Raw genomic sequence first — 12,908 nt, forward strand, 5'->3', positions numbered from 1 at the left:
AAGGACAGGTCTCAGTCTCACTACCTGGGGACCCCCCTAAACAGTTCAAGCTAAACAACTGTCTCACTTATCTAGAGAGCCTAGTCTAGTGCTGTGGGGCTCCTCAGCTATTGGTTCACAGTTCATGTGTTTCTACTAGTTTGGCTAGTTGTCTCTGTACTTTTTCCAATCCTGGTCTTGATATCTCTTGCTCATATAATCCCTCATCTCTCTCATTGATCGGACTCCAGTAGCTCTGCCTGGGGCTTGGCTGTGGATCTCCGCATCTGCTTCCATCAGTCACTAGGTGAGGGTTCTATCATGACAGTTAGGGTGTTCAGCCATCTGATCACCAGAGTAGGTCAGCTCAGTCACCCTCCACTCTATAGTGGAGTCATCTTTGTGGATTCCTGGGGATCTTTCTAGCACTCTGCTTCTTCCTATTCCCATGGTGTCTTCATTTATCATGGTATCTCTTTCCTTGTTCTCCCACACTATTCCTGATCCAGCTAGGACCTCCCACTCCCTTAAGCTCTCTTTCCCCCAACCCTTATCCTCCATCATCCCCCCTTCCCTTAGTTTGCTCATGTACATCTCATTCATTTCTCCATCACTGGGTGATCCCTGTGTCTTTCCTAGGGTCCTCTTTACTAGCCAGCCTCCCTGGAGCTGTGAGTTGCAGTCTGGTTATCCTTTGCTTTACATCTACTATCCACTTATGAGTGAGTTCATACCATGTTTGTCTTTCTGAGTCTGGGTTACCTCACTCAGGATGATTTTTTCTAGTTCCACCCATTTGTGTGCAAACCTCATGATGTCTGTTGCTGGAGGGCTTCTCTCCAGCTTCCACCAACCCCACAGTCCCACAATCCATGTATAAAATAATCACTCAGACGCTTACATTATTTAAATTGTTTGGCCATTAGCTCAGGCCTATCCTTGTCTAGCTCTTACTCTTATATTCAGCCCATTTCTATTAATCTTTACTTTGTCACGTGGCTCGTGGCTTACCGGTACTTTATATCTCCCTTGTCCTGGCAGCGCCTCCAGGCAGTCTCCCCTTTTCTTCCTCAATTCTCCTAAAGATGAATATTACACAGACAATCTGGATTGTGTTGTCTTTGGGATTTGTAACTGCAAAAAAAACATTTGATCGAAAAAGATGTTGAATTAAACCAATATGTATATTTTAAAGGTACCTTGACTTCAAAATTTGGATTTAAGGATATGTTGCTTTGGAAAAGAGGTTCTGCTTTTGTCCAGATTAAGATACATCAGGTTTGACCAGCCAAGACCCCCTGAAAGATCTCCGATGACACCATGGCCCAGATGATCCAACATCCAGAATGGTTTCAAGGCAACTGGCTCCCACAATTCAGCCTCAAGAACTACCCCATAGGCCTAAAATTTTCTTTGCATCCCCATAAGATATAGAGCCCCCCTCCAGCAGGAAGTAGTAAGAGATGATACGCCCAAATTCCCAAGTATACCAAGCTGGCTTTGGAGGTGGAATTGGCTCACTCCCCCTCTAAACCCAGACATATTAAAAAAAAAAAAAAAAAAAAAAACCGATCTGTCAGATACTCTAGGCCTGTAGCCAATTTAAATGCACCAACAATGCTGAGAAACATTAGGTGACTGTCCAGGCTTGGACAAGCTGTCTTGGTCTACTTTTGCAATATTCCCGAAAGCTGCTTGCATCTACCATTTCTCAGGTACCATTATGTTCCTTCTCAGGTCTTTGATGTGGTTGAAAACTAGATAGTTGTAATTTCCTCAGTTATGATAAAAGATAAGTTATATATAAAACCTTAAACTCACAAATATAAGATAGATAGGACATCTTCTTTAATATTGTAACTGTAATTCTTGCTCGAAAATTGTTTTGTTATATGTAATTTTACCATGTTAAAGTTAAAACCTTCCTTTTTAAAAAAAGAAGAAAAGGGGAAGTGCTGTGGATATCATTGTATATAAATAAAACACTGATGGCCAGTGACCAGACAGGAAGTATAGGCGGGACAAGGAGAGAGGAGAATTGGGGAAACAGGAAGAAGCAGGAGAGAGACTGCAGCCACCACCAGGACAAGCAGCATGCAAAGACACCAGTAAGCCACCAGCCATGTGGCAAGGTATAGATTTATAAAAATGGGTTAATTTAAGATAAAAGAACAGTTAGCAAGAAGCCTGCCATGGCCATACAGTTAATAAGTATTATAAGCATCTGAGTGATAATTTTATATGTGGATTGTGGGACTTCAGGGTTTGGTGGAACCTGGAGAGAAGCCCTCCAGCAACAGATGTCATTGATTTTCTCTGCTGAGTAGCATTCCATTGTGTGTATGTACCACATTTTCTTTATCCATTCTTCAGTTGAAGGGCATCTAGGTTGTTTCCAGGTTCTGGCTATTACAAATAAGGCTGCTATGAACATAGTTGAGCATGGGTCCTTGTGGTATGATTGAGCATTTCTTGGGTATATCCCCAAGAGTGGTATAGCTGGATCTTGAAGAAGATTGATTCCCAATTTTCTGAGAAAGTGCCATGCCATACTGATTTCCAAAGTGGCTGTACCAGTTTGCATTCCCATCAACAGTGTAGGAGTGTTGCCTTTGCTTCACATCCTCTCCAACATAAGCTGTCTTCAGTGTTTCTTATCTTAGCCATTCTGACAGGTATAACATGGTATCTCAGAGTCATTTTGATCTGCATTTCCCTGATGACTAGGCATGTTAAGCAATTCCTTGAACTTCTTCTCTTGAGAATTCTCTGTTTATCTCTATAGCCATTTTTAATTGGAACGTTAGGTATTTTGATGCCTAGTTTCTTGAATTCTTTATATATTCTGGATATCAGCTCTCTGTCAGATGTGGGGTTGGTGAAGATCTTTTCCCATTCTGTAGGCTGTGGTTTTGTCTTATTGACCGTGTCCTTTGCCCTATAAAAGCTTCTCAATTACAAGAGGTCCCATTTATTAATTGTTACTTGCTGTGGGACGGTCTGTATGTCAAATTGCTCTGATTGGTCAATAAATAAAACACTGGTTGGCCAGTGGCCAGGCAGGAAGTAGGTGGGACAAGGAGAGAGGAGAATTCTGGGAAGTGGAAGGCTGAGGCAGAGACACTGCAGCCGCCGCCATGACCAGCAGCATGTGAAGATGCTGGTAAGCCACCAGCCACGTGGCAAGGTATAGATTTATGGAAATGGTTAATTTAAGCTATAAGAACAGTTAGCAAGAAGCCTGCCACGGCCATACAGTTTGTATGCAATATAAGTCTCTGTGTTTACTTGGTTGGGTCTGAGCAGCTGTGGGACTGGCGGGTGACAAAGATTTGTCCTGACTGTGGGCAAGGCAGGAAAACTAAAGCTACAGTTACTCTCAGTGTCTGTGCTACTAGTGTTATATTTAGGTGATCTCTGGTGCCAATGCATTCAAGATTACCTCCTACTTTCTCTTCTATCAGGTTCAGAGTAACTGGATTTATGTTGAGGTCTTTGATTCACATGGACTTAAGTTTTGTGTATTGTGACAGATATGGATCTATTTGCAATCTTATACATGTTGACATCCAGTTATGTGAGATCCATTTGTTGAAGATGCTTTCATTTTTCTGTTGTACAGTTTTGGTTTCTTTGTCAAAAATTAGGTGTTCATACATGTGCATCTTAATGTCAGGGTCTTCAGTTCGGTTCTATTGTCCTACATGTTAGTTTTTATGCCATTACCAAGCTGTTTTTATTACTATAGCTCTATAGTAGAGCTTGAAGTCAGGGATCATGATGCCTCCAGAGGTTGTTTTATTGTACAGGATTCTTTTGGCTATCCTGGATTTTTTGTTTTTCCACATGAAGTTGAGTATTGTTCTTTCTAGGTCTGTGAAGAATTGTGTTGGTATTTTGATGGGGATTGCATTGAATCTGTAAATTGCTTTTGGTAAGATTGCCATTTTTCCTATGTTATTCTTACTTATCCATGAGCATGGGAGATCTTTCCATTTTCTGATATCTTCTTAAATTTGTTTCTTCAGAGACGAAGTTCTTGTCATACAGGTTCTTCACTTGCTTAGTTGGGTTACCCCAAGGTATTTTATATTATTTGTGGCTATATTAAAGAGTGATGTTTCTCTGATTTCTTTCTCAGAAAGTTTGTAATTTGTATATAGGAGGGCTACTGATTTTTTTTAGTTAATCTTCTACCCTGCCACATTACTGAAGGTGTTTATCAGTTGTAAGAGTTCTTTGGTTGAATTTTTGGGTCACTTACGTATACTATCATGTCATCTGCAAATAGTGAAAGTTTGGCTTCTTCCTTTCCAATTTATATCCCCTTGATCTCCTTTTGTAGTCTTATTGTTCTGGCTAGAACTTCAAGTACTATATTGAATAAATATTGGGGGAGCAGAGAGCCTTGTCTTGTTCTGATTTTAGTGGAATTGCTTTGAGTTTCTCTCCATTTAATTTGATGTTGGCTGTTGGCTTGCTGTAAATTGCCTTTATATTGTTTAGGTATGATCCCTGTATTTCTGATCTCTTCAAGACCTTTATCATGAAGGGGTGTTGGATTTTGTCAAAGGCCTTTTCTGCATCTAATAAAATGATCATGTTTTTTTTTTCTTTCAGTTTGTTTATATGGTGCATTACATTGACAGACTTTTGTATGCTGAACCAACCTTGCATCTCTGGGATGAAGCCTATTTGATCATGATGGATGATTGTTTTCATGTGTTCTTGGAGTCTGGTTGCCAATATTTTAATGAGTATTTTTGCATCAATGTTCATGAGGGAGCTTGCTCTGTAATTCTCTTTCTTTGTTGCATCTTCGTTTGGCTTGGGAATCGAAGTAACTGTAGCCTCCTAGAAGGAGTTTGGTAAGGTTCCTTCTGTTTCTGTTATGTGGAACAATTTAAACAGTATTGGTATTATCTCTTCTTTGAAGACCTGGTAGAATTCCGCATTGAAACCATCTGTTCCTGGGCTTTTTTTGGTTGGGAGACTTTTAACGACTTTCTATTTCCTTGGGGGTTATTGGTCTATTTAATTAGTTAGTTTATCTGCTCTTGGTTTAACTTATGTATGTAGTACCTATCCAGATATTTTCCATTTCTTTTAGATTTTCCAATTTTGTGGTTTTTGAAGTATGACCTGATGAGTCTCTGGATTTCCTCATTGTTGTTATGTCACCCTTTTCATTTCTGATTTTGCTATTTAGATGCTCTCTCTCTGCCTTTTGGTTAGTCTAGATAAGGGCTTGTCTATCTTGTTGATTTTCTCAAAGAACCAACTCTTTGTTTCATTGATTCTTTGTGTTCTCTTTGTTTCTATCTTATTGATTTTAGCTCTCAATTTGATTATTTATTATCTATTCCTCCTAGATTGACCTTGTTTCTCCTTGTTCTAGAGCTTTCAGGTGTGCTGTTAAGCCACTAGTGTGAGATTTCTCCAATTTCTTTATGTGGCATATAGTGCTATGAATTTTCCTCTTAGCACTGCTTTCATAGCATCCCATGAATTTGGGTATATGGTGTGTTCAGTTTCATTGATTTCTAGGAAGTTCTTAATTTCTTTCTTTATTTCTTCCTTGAACTAATGGTGATTCAGTTGAGCATTATTCAGTTTCCATGAGATTGTAGACTTTCTGTAATTTTGTTGTTGTTGAAATCTAACTTTACGCCATCATTGTCTGAGAGAATACGGGAGGTTATTCCAATTTTTTTGTATCTGTTGAGATTTACTTTGTAACTGAATATATGGTCAATTTTAGGGAAGGTTCCATGAGGTGCTGAGAAGAGGGTATAATCTTTTTTGTTAGGGTGGAATATTATGTAGATATCAATTAAGTCCATTTGAGGCATAACATCAGTTAAACCCCTTATTTCTCTATTAAGTTTTGATTTGGCAGATCTGTCCAGTGGTGAGAGTGGGCTGTTGAAGTCTCTCACTAATAATGGGTGGAGTTTTATGTGTGATTTAAGCTTTAATCATGTTTCTTTTACATATGTGGGTGCCCTTGTATTTGGGGCATAAATGTTCAGAACTGAAACTTCATCTTGGTGGATCTTTCCTGTGATGAGTATGTAATGTCCTCCTTGATCTCTTTTGATTGATTTTAGTTTGAAGTCTATTTTGCTGGATATTAGGATAGCCACACCAGTTTGCTTCTTAAGACCATTTGATTGTAAAGACTTTCCCCAGTCTTTTATTCTGAGGTAGTGCCTAACATTGAAATTGAGGTATGTTTCTTATATGCAGCAGAAAGATGGGTCCTGCTTTGGTATTCATTCTGTTACCCTGTGTCTTTTTATAGGTGAGTTAAATACATTGATATTAAGGCATATTCATGACCAGTGATTGTTAGTTCCTGTTATCTTTTGGTGGTAGTGTATGTGTATTTCTCTTCTTTGGGAATTACTGCTGTGGTGTTATCCATTGCCTCTGTTTTTGTGGGTGTATCTGCCTTTCTTAGGTGGCAATTTTTCTTCTAGTGATTTCTGTAGGGCTGCATTTGTGTCTAGGTGTTCTTTAAATCTGGTTTTGTCTTGGAATGTCTAGTTCACTTTGTCTATGGTGATTGAAAGTTTTGCTGGGTATATTAGTCTAGGCTGGCATCTGTGGTCTCTTAGTGTCTGCATTACATCTGTCCACATCCTTCTGGATTTCAAAGTCTCCAATGAGAAATAGGGAGTTATTTTGATGGGTTTGCCTTTATAAGTCACTTGACCTTTTTTCTTTGCTGCTCTTAATATTCTTCCTTTATTCTGTCGAATTAGTTGCTTAATTATTATGTGGCAAGGAGACTTTGGGCGGGGGTCTAGTCTGTTTGGTGTTCTACAGGCTTCTTGTATCTTCATAGGTATTTCCTCCTTTAAGTTGGGAAAGTTTTCTTCTATGATCTTAGTGAACATATTTGCTGTGCCTTTGAGCTGGTATTCTTCTCCTTCTTCTATCCCTATTATTCTTAATTTGGCCTTTTCATGCTGTCCCAGATTTCCTGGATGTTTTGCCTTGTGATTTTTTTTGTCTTTGGTATTTTCTTTGACTGATGAATGTATCTCCTCTATTGTATCTTCTACACCAGAGATTCTCTCTCCATCTCTTGTATTCTGTTGGTTATGCTTGCATGTGTGCTTTCTGTTTGTTTACTCAGAATTTCTGTTTCCAGCATTCCCTCTGTTTATGTCTTCTTCATTGTTTCTTTCTTTTTTATTTTGTATTACAATACAATTCAGTTCTACATATCAGCCACGGATTTAGTTGTTCTCCCCCCTCCCGCCCCCTCCCCTTCCCCCCATCACACCCCCCATTCCCATCTCCTCCAGGGCAAAGCCTCCCCTGAGGACTGAGATCAACCTGGCAGACTCAGGCCAGGCAGGTCCAGTCCCCTCCTCCCAGATTGAGCCAAGCGTTGTTGCTGGAGGGCTTCTCTCCAGGTTCCACCAAGCCCCGCAGTCCCACAATCCACGTATAAAATAATCACTCAGATGATTATATTATTTATAAACTGTATGACCATGGCAGGCTTCTTGCTAACTGTTCTTATATCTTAAATTAACCCATTTTTATAAATCTATACCTTGCCACATGGCTGGTGGCTTACCGGCGTCTTCACATGCTGTTTCTCCTGGCGGTGGCTGCAGTGTCTCTCCCTCCTTCTTCCTGTTTCCCCAATTCTCCTCTCTCCTTGTCCCGCCTATACTTCCTGTCTGGTCACTGGCCATCAGTGTTTTATTTATATAGAACAATATCCACACCAAAGCGTCCCTGCATAGGCCCCAGGTTTCAAACAGCCAACTCATGCAATGAGCACAGGACCCAGTCCCACTGCCTGGATGCCTCCCAAACAGATCAAGCCAATCAACTGTCTCATCCATTCAGAGGGCCTGATCCAGTTGGGGGCCCCTCAGCCTTTGGTTCATAGTTGATGTGTTTCTATTTATTTGGCTATTTGTCCCTGTGCTTTATCCAACTTTGGTCTCAACAATTCTCACTCATATAAACCCTCCTCTTTCTCACTAATTGGACTCCCAGAGCTCCACCTGGGGCCTAGCCATGGATCTTTGCATCCAGATCCCTCAGTCATTGGATGGGGTTTCTAGCATGACAATTAGGGTGTTTGGCCATCCCATCACCAGAGTAGGTCAGATCGGGCTGTCTCTCGACCATTGCCAGCAGTCTATTTTGGGGGTATCTTTGTGGATTTCTGTGGGCCTCTCTAGCCCTTTGCTTCTTCCTATTCTCATGTGGTCTTCATTTACCATGGTCTCCTATTTGTTGTTCTCCCTCTCTGTTCTTGATCCAGCTGGGATCTCCCGCTCCCCCAAGCTCTCTTTCCCTCAACCATCGCCCTTCATTACCCCCACTCATGCCCAGGCTGTTTATGTAGATCTCATCTATTTCTCCGTCATTGGGCAATCCCCATATCTTTCTTGGGCTCCTGTTTTCAAGGTAGCCTCCCTGGTGATGTGAGTAGCAGTCCAGTCATCCTTGTTCCACATCTAGTATCCTCCTATGAGTGAGTACATACCATGTTTGTCTTTCTGAGTCTGGGTTACCTCACTCAGGATGATTTTTTCTAGATCCATCCATTTGCCTGCAAACCTCATGATGTCATTGTTTTTCTCTGCTGAGTAGTATTCCATTGTGTATATGTACCACATTTTCTTTATCCATTCTTCAGTTGAAGGGCATCTAGGTTGTTTCCAGGTTTTGGCTATTACAAACAATGCTGATATGAACATAGCTGAGCAAGTGCTTCTGTGGTATGATTGAACATTCCTTGGGTATATGCCCAAGAGTGGTATAGCTGGATCTTGGGGGAGATTGATTCCCAATTTTCTAAGAAAGTGCCATGTTGATTTTCAAAGTGGTGTACAAGCTTACATTCCCACCAGCAGTGGAGGAGAGTTCCCCTAGTTCCACATCCTTTCCAGCATAAGGTGTCTTCAGTGTTTTTGATCTTAGCCATTCTGACAGGCATAAGATGGTATCTCAGAGTCATTTTGATTTGCATTTCCCTGATGATTAGGGGTGTTGAGCAATTCCTTACATATCTTTCAGCCATTTGAGTTTCCTCTGTTGAGAATTCTCTGTTTAGTTCTATAGCCCATTTCTTAATTGAACTGTTGGGCATTTTGATGTATAATTTCTTGAGTTCCTTATATATTCTGGACATCAGTCCTCTGTCAGATGTGGGGTTGGTGAAGATCTTTTCCCATTCTGTAGGCTGTCGCTTTGCCTTGTTGACCATATCCTTTGCTCTACAAAAGCTTCTCAGTTTCAAGAGGTCCCATTGATTGATTGTTTCTCTCAGTGTCTGTGCTACTGGTGTTATATTTAGGAAGTGATCTCCTATGCCAATGTGTTCAAGACTACTTCCTACTTTCTCTTCTAGCAGGTTCAGAGTAGCTGGATTTATGTTGAGGTCCTTGATCCACTTGGACTTAAGTTTTGTGCACGGTGACAGATATGGATCCATTTGCAGCCTTCTATATGTTGATATCCAGTTATGCCAGCACCATTTGTTGAAGATGCTTTCTTTTTTCCATTGTACACTTTTGGCTTCTTTGTCAAAAATTATATGTTCATAGGTGTGCGGGATAATGTCAGGGTCTTCAGTTCGATTCCATTGGTCCACATGTCAGTTTTTATGCCAATAACAAGCTTTTTTTTTTTTTTTACTGTAGCTCTAAATTAGAGCTTGAAGTCAGGGATCATGATGCCTCCAGATGTTGTTTTATTGTACAGGATTCTTTTGGCTATCCTGGACTTTTTGTTTTTCTATATGAAGTTGAGTATTATTCTTTCCAGGTCTGTGAAGAATTGTGTTGGTATTTTGATGGGGATTGCATTGAATCTGTAGATTGCTTTTCGTAAAATTGCCATTTTTACTATGTTGGTCCTGCCTATCCATGACCATGGGAGATCTTTTCATTTTCTGATATCTTCTTCAATTTCTTTTTTCAGGGACTTAAAGTTGTTATCATATAGGTACTTCACTTTATTGGTTAGTGATCAACGAAAATGAATTCACCACATACCCAAACTTATGGGACACTATGAAAGCAGTGTTAAGAGGGAAATTCATAGCACTAAATGCCCACATAAAGAATTTGGAGAAATCTCACACAGTGACTTAACAGCACACCTGAAAGCTCTAGAACAAGAAGAAGCAAAGTCTCCCAGGAAGAATAGATGCCAGGATATCATCAAACTGAGAGCTGAAATGAAGAAAATAGAAACAAATAGTGTTGTGGATATCACTCTATATAAATAAAACACTGATGGCCAGTGACCAGGTAGGAATTAGTTTGCCAGGCAGGAAGTAGGTGGGCCAAGGAGAGAGGAGAATTCTGGGAAGTGGAAGGCTGAGGAGAGAGACACTGCAGCCACCGCCAGGAGAAACAGCATGTGAAGACGCCGGTAAGCCACCAGCCACGTGGCAAGGTATAGATTTATAAAAATGGGTTAATTTAAGATATAAGAACAGTTAGCAAGAAGCCTGTCATGGCCATACAGTTTATAAATATTATAAGCATCTGAGTGATTATTTTATACGTGGATTGTGGGACTGCGGGGTTTGGTGGAACCTGGAGAAAAGCCCTCCAGCAACAGAGAATAATACAAAAAATTAATGAAACAAAGTGTTGGTTCTTTGAAAAAATCAACAAGATAGACAAGCCCTTATCCAAAGTAACCAAAAGACAGAGAGAGAGAGAATCCAAATCAACAAAATCAGAAATGAAAAGGGGGACATAACAACAGACATTGAGGAAGTTCAGAGAATCATCAGGTCATACTTCAAAAACCTCTACTCCACAAAACTGGAAAACCTAAAAGAAATGGACAATTTTCTGGATAGGTACCACATACCTAAGTTAAATCAAGACCAGATAAACTATTTAAATAGTCCAATAACCCCTAAGGAAATAGAAACAGTCATTAAAAGTCTCCCAACCAAACAAAGCCCAGGACCAGATGGTTTCAGAGGAGAATTCTACCAGATCTTCAAAGAAGAGCTAATACCACTACTCTCTAAATTGTTTCACATAATGGAAACAGAAGGAACATTGCCAAACTCCTTCTATGAGGCTACAATTACCCTGATTCCTAAACCAAACAAGGATACAACAAAGAAAGAGAACTACAGACTAATCACTCTCATGAATATTGATGCAAAAATACTTAATAAAATACTGGCAAACAGTCTCCAAGAACACATCAAAACAATTATCCACAATGATCAAGTAGGCTTCATCCCAGGGATGCAAGGGTGGTTCAACATACAAAAGTCTGTCAATGTAATACAATGTATAAATAATCTCATAGAAAAAAAACCCATGATCATCTCACTAGGTGCAGAAAAGGCATTTGATAAAATCCAACACCCCTTCATGATAAAGGTCTTGGAGCAATCAGGAATACAGGGAACATACCTAAGCATAATAAAGGCAATTTACAGCAAGCCAACAGCCAACATCAAATTAAATGGAGAGAAACTCAAAGCAATTCCACTAAAATCAGGAATGAGGCAAGGCTGTCCACTCTCCCCATACTTATTCAATATAGCACTTGAAGTTCTAGCCAGAGCAATAAGACAACAAAAGGAGATCAGGGGACACAAATTAAAAAGGAAGAAGTCAAGCTTTCCCTATTTGCGGATGACATGATAGTATACTTGAGTGACCCCAAAGATTCAACCAAGGAACTGATAAAGCTTATAAACACCTTCAGCAACATAACAGGATACAAGATCAACTCAAAAAAATCAGTAGCCCTCCTATATACAATTGACAAAGAGGCTGAGAAGGAAATCAGAGATACATTCTTCATTTTTTTCTATTTCCCTGTTTCCTTCACATGTTTAATTGATTTTTCATGGGTTTTTTTTTTTTTTGCTTTCTTTAAGGGATTTATTGATTTCTTCCCATTTTTTATTTGTCTTTTTCTCAATTTTTTATTGATTTCTTCCAATTTTTTGTTTGTCTTTTCTTCAATTTCACTTTTTGTTGAAGGGCCTCTAGCATCTTCATGATGTTATGCATAAGGTTGCTTCCTTCTGTTTCTTCTACATAGTGATGTTCAGGTCTTACTGTTGGAGGAGGACTAGGTTCTGGTGATGCCATATTGCTCTTTATGTTGTTGTTTGTATTTTTTTCCTTGACGTCTGCCCATCTCCTCCTCTAATAGGTATAAGAGGTGCCTGTGTCTGAGCGAGTTGCTATTGGTCTACTCTATGCTTGTTGTGTCTGTGTCTCAGGGGGCCCCTCTGGGTCCAGTCTTAGCTCTTGGTCTAATTGGAGCAGGCAGATTCTGTGTCTCAGGGAGCATCTCTTGGGTCAACCCAAGCTACTTGAGAGGTGGCAGATTCTATTTCTCAGAAATCTACTCTTGGTCTAATGAGGGGTGGTGGATTCCCTGTCTCAGGAGGTTACTTTTGGTCCAATGAGAGTTCTTTGTCCAATGAGAGCTGGTTGTTGGATTTCCATGCCTCAGAAAGTTACTCTTGATCCAATGAGAGCTCTTGGTCCATGTGAGCTGTTGGATTGGTTTCCATGCCTCAGGAATTTTTGGGGGTCTCAGGCAGATGGGTTTGGGAGCAGGGCATGTAGATTGCAATGTCCGTGGGGGGGGTTGGTGAGGGGGCCCTTCCTGTGAGAGTTTTGCCTGCTGGCCAGCAACTGGGACAGAGTTGGGTGGGGGTTCCCAGGGACTGGTTGTGTCCCAGGGATGGGTCCTAGAGGCAGGCTCTCTGGGTATGAGCAGAGTCATTCACCTCTTAGTCCATTGTGAACTGGCTATTTGGTTTCCTGCCTCAGGAAGTTGCTGGGGTCTCAGATGGATGGGATTGGGGGCAGAGCAAGTAGATTTCACGGTCTGGTGGGGTGTTTTGTTGAGATGATGGTCCTACCCACAGGAGTTTTGCCTGCTAGCTA

The sequence above is a fragment of the Peromyscus leucopus genome, chromosome 4 (genome assembly GCF_004664715.2).
Source record: "Peromyscus leucopus breed LL Stock chromosome 4, UCI_PerLeu_2.1, whole genome shotgun sequence".
In the NCBI taxonomy this organism is placed as follows: domain Eukaryota; kingdom Metazoa; phylum Chordata; class Mammalia; order Rodentia; family Cricetidae; genus Peromyscus; species Peromyscus leucopus.